Below are 8,516 nucleotides of genomic sequence, written 5' to 3' on the forward strand. Positions count from 1 at the left end.
CTGATGCTATCCCTGGCCGTGTTCTGAAGGCATGCGCAGACCATCTGGCAGACGTCTTCTCGGACATATTCAATCTCTCTCTAGCTCAGTCTATAGTTCCTTCCTGCTTTAAGAAAACCACCATTGTCCCTGTTCCTAAGAAACCCAGAGTCAGCTGCCTGAATGACTACCACCCTGTTGCACTCACATCAGGTATCATGAAGTGCTTTGAGCGGTTGGTCAATGCATAAATCACCTCCTCACTGCCTGACACCCTAGACCCACTGCAATTTGAGTATTGCCAGAACAGGTCAACAGAAGATGCTATTGCCACTGCCCTCCATACTGCCCTCTCACACCTGGATAAGAAATGAACATATGTGAGAATGCTGTTTGTTGATTACAGCTCAGCCATAGTGCCTTCAAAACTTGTCATCAAGCTCCAGGACCTGGGACTGAACACCTCCCTCTGTAATTGGATCCTGGACTTCTTGACGGAACGTCCACAGGTGGTGAGGGTGGGCACCAACATATCCTCTACCCTGACTCTAAACACTGGAGCCCCCCAAGGCTGTGTGCTTAGCCCTGTCCTCTACTCCTTATTTACCCATGATTGTGTCGCCAGGCATAACTCAAACTCCATCATTAAGTTTGCGGACGATACAACAGTCATCGGCCTGATCACAGATGGTGAAGAGACTGAATACAGGGAGGAGGTTGAAACCCTGGCAGCATGGTGCCAGGAGAACAACCTCTCTCTGAACATCAGTAAGACTAAGGAGATGATTGTGGACTATAGGAAACACCAGGGAGAAGATCACACACCTATCTATATCAATGAGACTGCAGTGGAGAAGGTCAGCAGTTTTAAGTTCCTGGGAGTTAACATCTCAGAGGACTTAACCTGGACCCACCACACCAACACCGTGGTCAAAACAGCACGGCAGTGCCTATTATTTCTCCGTAGGCTAAAGACGTTTGGCATGCCGTCACATATCCAGACCAACTTCTATAGGTGCACTATTGAGAGCATCCTGTCTGGTTGCATCACTGCCTGGTATTGGAGCTGCTCCACCTGGGATCGCAAAGTACTGCAGAGGGTGGTGAAGTCAGCGCAGCTCATTACCGGCTGTGAGCTACCAAACATCCAGGATATCTACTCAGCTAGATGTCTTAAGAAGGCCAGGTCCATTCACAAGGACCCCAGTCATCCCAATCACAAACTGTTTTTTCTCCTACCGTCTGGTAAACGGTACCGAAGCATTCAGTCAAAGTCCAACAGATTACAGAACAGCTTCTACCTCCAGGCAATAAGACTGCTAAAAAGCCAACCTGCAGCTCCTTTAGCAAATCACCCGTAATGGCTACATGGACATACAGTTTCCATTGTATTCAGCATACTGCACTACTTAATTATAATGATAATAATAATTGCTCACACTTATATAGCACTTTTCTGGATATTCCACTCAAAGTGCTTTACAGGTAATGGGGACTCCCGTCCACCATTACCAATGTGCAGCATCCACCTGGATGATGTGACAGCAGCCATAGTGCGCTAGAACGACCCACCACACACCAGCTATCAGCGGGGAGGAGAGCAGCGTAATGAAGCCAATTCATAGATGGGGATTATTAGGAGGCCATGATTGGGAAGGGCCAATGGGAATTTTGGCCAGGATGCCGGGATTACACCCCTACTCTTTTCAAGAAATGCCCTGGGATTTTTAATGACCACAGAGAGTCAGGACCTCGGTTTTATGTCTCATCTGAAGGATGGCACCTGTTTACAGTATAGTGTCCCCGTCACTATACTGGGGCATTAGGACCCACCTGGACCGCAGGGTAAGCGCCCCCTGCTGGCCCCACTAACACCTCTTCCAGCAGCAACCTTAGTTTTTTCCAGGAGGTCTCCCATCCAGGTACTGACCAGGCTCACACCTGCTTAGCTTACTTGGACATAATATATTGCATACACCATGGACACATAGCAGCTCTATTCAAAATGAGTTTTATTCAATTTCTATTACATTATTATCTATTATCATGTAACCTTATTTTCGTAACCTTAATTTTTGTGATTTTTGTGATGCTTGTGATTTTTGTGAGCTTGCAGAAAAGACATTTCATTGCCAGCAACTACTGCTGCATGCTGTATTGTTGTGCATTTGATAAATAAACTTTGATTTGATTTGATTTTGTTTATTACAAATAAGGTTAAAGAGATGGTTAAAGATAATTGTTCATAAGTTTTATCCAGTTAAAATAGCACTTTCTAAATTTAAGCATGAACAGGAAGATTTGTGTCTTTTTTGTATGGAGTTTTTTCACGTTTTTGTCTTCTTTTTACCATCAGCAGCTTAAATTCATTAAGGATGAGCTCAGAATCCACAATCTTCATGGCAGGATATGCTTCACAAACGTCTACATAATGGTGCATAGTGAAAAAGTAACTATAAAAGAACAAAGCAATAGAAATGTTACAACACAAATAGGCTATAAGCTCTGGTTTCTGATGATGAAAATAACTTTCTTCCTTGGGCTAAATATTTATATGTGCAGTGTGCCTACTAAACATCAAAAATGCATCTGGAATTCTGATTCACAGCTTGTAAATGTAATGTATGTTTTGACAACAAAGCAATCAGGTTTGATTTTCTACTAGAGAAAAACACCTTGTTATTTTATGCAGATCCCACTTTTGTTCATTTTTGTTCATCATTTCCATTTCAGAGAACATAATGGAAATTCTTTGTATTTTGTAGATAAAATTGTTAAAATACTTAGATGTTCTCTAAGGGTATTTTGTCACAGAAAATTAGATAGATTTTCAATGGTGAATTGCTTATTTCTTTTGGTATGGTAAATGAAAATGGTATTTCATTTTAGTTTCTAAGCAATTCCATTTCCCCCTTTTCCTTAACCAATGGAGTACTTACAGTAAACATGTCCTGTGTAACGGGAGCCAGTTCTGACTCCCGTGTAGTGCGTATTTAGGACCCTATGCAGATGGCAAAATCTGGAAGAGACTGGAGAACGGCAACAGGGAAACACGACAGGATCAGGACAGGATGACTGACAGGGGGGCGTGATGGCAGTGTTCTGGTGCTCGGGGGGCATGGTGCAGGCAAACTGTCACGCCCTCTACAGCTAGAGGGTGCTCCTCCTCTGTCCTGTCCCTAGTTTCCTGTGCTTTACTTGTCCTTCCGGTGTGTCTCTGCCTGGGGCTATATATTTCCGGGTCACGCTTTTCTCTTCGCTCAGCATTGAGGTTCGGATGTCCTGAGACCCACCAAGCACCAGGTCGCCCCACGTCTGTGGCCTGAGGGCATTGGTTTCTATATGGCATTTCCTGAACAGCTGAGCCCGGGCTAAACCCCATCCCGTTGCTACACATTGGGTCTTTTTCCGCTCTCCTGCCATTCTATGGTTCGTCCCTTCCGACATCCGTGTCACAAACAAGTCCAAAGCAATCCAGAACGGGAAACCAGGTAGCAGTCCAAAAGTCCGTTGCCGGGAGATCCATATAAACAAAGACACAGGAACAGGGATGAGGAATCAGGAACACAGAAGTAAAATCATAATGGAGCTGGGTGCTCCGAGCCCCAGACCCAGATGGTCAAGACGCCGGGGAATAAGACCTGCCCTCGGGCGACCCGCAAGCCCGTGGGATAGGCAAGCCTTGTGGTGTCCATCTTCCAATACCGAGCCCTGAAGCCCAGAGACGCCAAACTTAAGTAGTGAGGAGGAAAATAGGAAACAGGTGCACGTAATGATGAAACTAAAATACAAAATGGTCGGAGCACCCTCTTGAGGAGGGATGACGACTGTGACATCCTGACTTTGTTACATGTACAAAACGTACTTTAATATACTGTATTTGACTTCTTCAGAGCTCCCTGTTGCTCTATCATCTGAGATTGTGTATGCACACTATCATTTGAAAAAAAAAAAAAAAATTAAATATGATTATGATACAGGCAATAATGTTGTTATTACACTATAATGCCTTAAGAAAAGTTGTCAGAAATTCGTGCCTTGACTCCTGCACCTTGTACCCTTGCCCTCTTACTCCTACAGACTTGGAACATCTATACATAACAGTGGATAGACATGTCTGTATATTTCAAACCAGGTTGCAAACTATTGTAGACAAGGTTATTCATTAATTTACAGTTGCCTTGTAATGGGAGCCACAAATATACTTATAAATTAAAAGTCTGATTAATTTTTTAATTGATGATGGTAGTACATAGCTAGAACAGGCCACTACTTCTTAGTTAAGGGGCCTTTTGAGGAAATTAATCACCCTAAGCACATGTAATTAAGGATATAACAAGTTAAGCAAAAAGAAAATAAAATGAAATAATTGTAATTTTCAGCCACATGAGTAGTCTTCATAATGATGAGATGAAAACAAACTATATTTACGTCAAATAATATTTACAATCACTATTCATTCAGTAGCATTTGAAGTTTGCATAAATCATATCAGTTTATAAATGTTAATAAACAGTATATTTTCTATGAACTCATTATATTTGAATGCATCATCTAATTGTGTTTGTAGAAATGAAAAATATAGTTAAAATATTTATCTCTCAGATGCTTAATGAAGCTAAGCAATCAGCACTGGCAGGGCCCTATACTATCATACGATGATAACCAAAACGCTGTTTGCCACTGTTTTTCTCAAATGTGTTTCATTGACAGATGTTCAAGATACCTTAGAGTAAAGTACAGTATATATACAGTAAGATTACATTTTGGTGCCTGGATCTTTGCTTACTTTTATATGTTACCATTCATAAGGACAAAATTTGCTAACACTAGATTTCAAGAAGGAAGGGTCTAGATCTTAAATTATGTTGGATTATTTTTTTGATGAAGCAGTCCATAGTCACCATATACTGCACTTATACAAGTTATGAAGAGTTTGATCATTGCAACAACATGCAGTCAAGTATCCATCAATCAATTCAAGTGGGTCTCTTTAGCAATTTGACATTTCTTCTCAGACTGTCACAGACTGTCACACTTGGATTTAAACACAATCTCATCTCTAAAGAGGACTTGCTCCCACTGCTGCAGAGACCACTTTTGGTGCTGCTCCAATCTGCCTGTGGCATGAAGACTTTGTCCTTTTGAAAAATAGGACATATTGGTTCATGTCTTGTTTTTTTATTGGTTTTCACAAGACTTGATATTTCACAGGTTAAATTACATAATTACCTACAGATGTAGCCATTCAAAATGCATGTTACAACCCCGTACCATGCAAAATTACCCACAGTTCACCATCATCAGTTAGTTACTGATTTGGCTGGCCAAAATGACTGGCAGGGGCACTCGTAGTGCATTGGTTGTTAGCAAAATGATTTAATCATTTAATCTCTTTACTGTGCATGTTTTAATCCGCTTAGTATTTAATATTTATATGGAATTTTACAGCTAAAGGGAAATTTTAGTAACTGAGCATAAAAAGAAGAGGAGCATAAGATGTCTGAAGGTCATAAACAATATTAATTTAGAAAGATAAACATATTATGTAAACTGTATATGGCTGGTATTGGTAGTTTAAAAAAAATACACACCAGTATTTCACTTTCTTCCTAAACATTTTGTAGCGGCGAGGCTTAATAATAAGGCAGAATTAAGTGTTTCTGAGCTTCCCAAATGAGGCCCCATTTCTCTGTTCATCTCTGTGGTGCAGCCACAGAGAGACCATTAGTGCAGGGTGATTTAAGGTTTCCTAGGACAGCTCCCAAAGGGGGAAGCACTTAGCTAAGTCTGGCTATCATGATCAATGGTCATCCATTGGCGCCTATCTGTCTAGGGAGTGCCAGATGGACATCTGGACTGCATTACTAAGTGTCAGGACTAAGTGACTCATATCTCACCTTGATCAACCAATCAGGGACTGGTAGGGCTGAGTAACCCATGTGGGACTCTGATGCCCATGGAACTTTCAGCCAATCAACGAGCTGAAGTTCCTCCAGGTAAAAACAGGCAACACAGGCCTGGAGATTCAGAAGAGATTCAGTGAGACTTCTGTGGACTTTTCTAAAGGGAATTCAAAGGAGAATTCCAGGGCAGGACAGCCCAGGAGCAGAAGGCTCCCAAGGGCAGGACATTCTCGCAGCGCGCCTCCTGACCATCCTGAGACTCAGCCCGGACAACCACGGAACGGCCAGTGTGTCCGAGTGCCAGAACTTTCCTTTGTTCTAAGAGTCTAGAGTGGAGGTTGCCAGAGGGTAACCAGCAGCAGGCCTCGTGAACAGGTCGGAACTGTGGACAGCTGAACCACTATTCAGAACTAGCTCTTCATCAGGAACGAACCGGTCCTCTTCCTGACTTGCTGGGACCCACAGTCATCTTTTCTCCTGTGCACAAACTTTGCTAGTTAAAGCCAACAGTGAGCATCAGCAGCGCACCGTCGCAAACCGCACAGCACAGCCAGAGAGCGCGGATTGGACAGCAACAGCCTGCAACTGTTTCTTTGAGCCCGCAGGAGATCTGAATCCCCAGAAATTGGATGAGTATTCAACTTCACTGCATTACAGCTCGAGAATTCAATTGTTATCCCAACCAGTTGATATCAATTTAATTCCTAAGAGTTATGTACTTGTTTTGAGTATCTAATGTAGAAGTTGTAACCAACGGTGTAGAAGTTGTTACGAAACGGTCTTAATGAATGATATACTGAACGTATGTCCTCTTGATATGTGTAACACTTTGTAACTGAATGAATATATATCTTTTGTATTCTGATAACCCTCTCGATAAGATCTGTTAGGTTTATATGCATATTCTATGTATTAATAAATATATCCTCGTGTATTAGTACCTGTGTGTGTGCGTTGTTTGAGTTATGTCGCATGGTTGGACTCTAAAGCCATCAAAAGAATCAACTTTGTGATTTACTGCTACAATTAATAATTGTCTCAGTAAATGCCCAAACCCTACAGAACTGGTGCCTTCAGAGAGCCACTACATTTACATTTTGGCTATGGCAACGTTACATATTTGGCGTCCCTGAACGGCTATGAATCATTACAATTTTAAGCATCAAAGTCTTTCATTCGGTTACATACTGTGGTTATTTTGGAATAGTTTTTACGTGTTCCTTCTGACTATATTCAGTTTATATTCTGTACTACATAAAAAGATAAAATGTTTTAACATTTCCTATGAATATTTGTGCTCGTTATCGCAGTAAAAAAACGCATACTTTTTAGAATTTGATTAATAGGGAATATAATACGGAATCGCGTATCTAAAGAAATTGGTAACGATATAATTATATTCATATACTGTAGCTCAAATTATCACAGGCATGCCTTGTGTGCTGGAGGTCGGAGGTTTGAACGCAGCTGTCACCATGAGTTTTCTTTTAACAAATAAAAATTTATTTGAAAAACTAAAATAGCAAATATTATGGACACTATATTGGCATTTGTTATATTTCTAAATATCACAACGTTTGAAGCTAAGTTATTTATTAATAACAATGAATCATTTCAAACTGCTACTGTACTGCCACTACAGTATAGCTTGTGGAAAATACATTTGTTTCTGCATCAAAGTTTAACTCATTCAGAGTGCTCTACCTTGCAAACTCCAAGCATTTCATTTTGAGCTGAAGACCCTCACACCTGAAGAAGGCTTCACAGCCGAAACGTTGTGTTTTCTCTCTTCTCTTTTCAGCATGGAATAAACCTATTACTTGTTCCTTTGTAGACTACGCATGCTGATGCAGCAACCCACCTGAAGTAGTTACAGTATATGTTTTGCAAGGCGCTCTGTTTTATTAACAGACACTCCGACTCAAACAAGTGTTGTAGAGTGATATAGACATTGGTAATGTCATCCCCATTTAACAATGTGCTTATAGTGCAAATTCTGCTAAACTAAAAATTAGACACAAGAAGAGTATTATCGGACAATGTTGTGAGGCTCTGGTGGAATTTCTCTGTAAACTGAAGAGTCATAGAGAAGACACGTTGTGTATCGCCTCTTTGTACACTTGTAGAATAGAACATTACATGTTAATGAGACACAGAAGATATTATTAATAATGTAGCGCATTTGGGCTCACGTGGGTATGCACCCTACACTGCTGGGGAATGGAACCCAGGCCTCTGGTATCACTCAACAGACAACCAGCCACATGAGCTAAATGGAGATCTCCCCTCATCCCGGCGGCTCAGGTCTCTGCTATTCACAGGGAAGGGCAGTGATGACACCACACTGGCAAGCTGGCTTGCACAACCTGTAATGTCGGCCGTATGCGTTACAATAACCTTTTAAATCTGAAGCTGAAAGTTTAGCCTTTGAACCATGTCATTTCATAAAAAGGGCAGATATGTGAACAAGCCAAAGCCCAAACATCCACTAAAGGTTCACGCCTGGGGGGTATATATAAAAGAGGCCCAGGACAACTTGAATTCTCCAAGGAAGTCGTGGTCAAACAACATGTTGCCCTTTACATCAGGGAGCACTTTGTATCAAGGCACCGTTTCTTTCAGGACAATGAT

Source organism: Atractosteus spatula, chromosome 2 (genome assembly GCF_055471065.1).
Source record: "Atractosteus spatula isolate fAtrSpa1 chromosome 2, fAtrSpa1.hap1, whole genome shotgun sequence".
Taxonomy (NCBI): Eukaryota; Metazoa; Chordata; class Actinopteri; order Semionotiformes; family Lepisosteidae; genus Atractosteus; species Atractosteus spatula.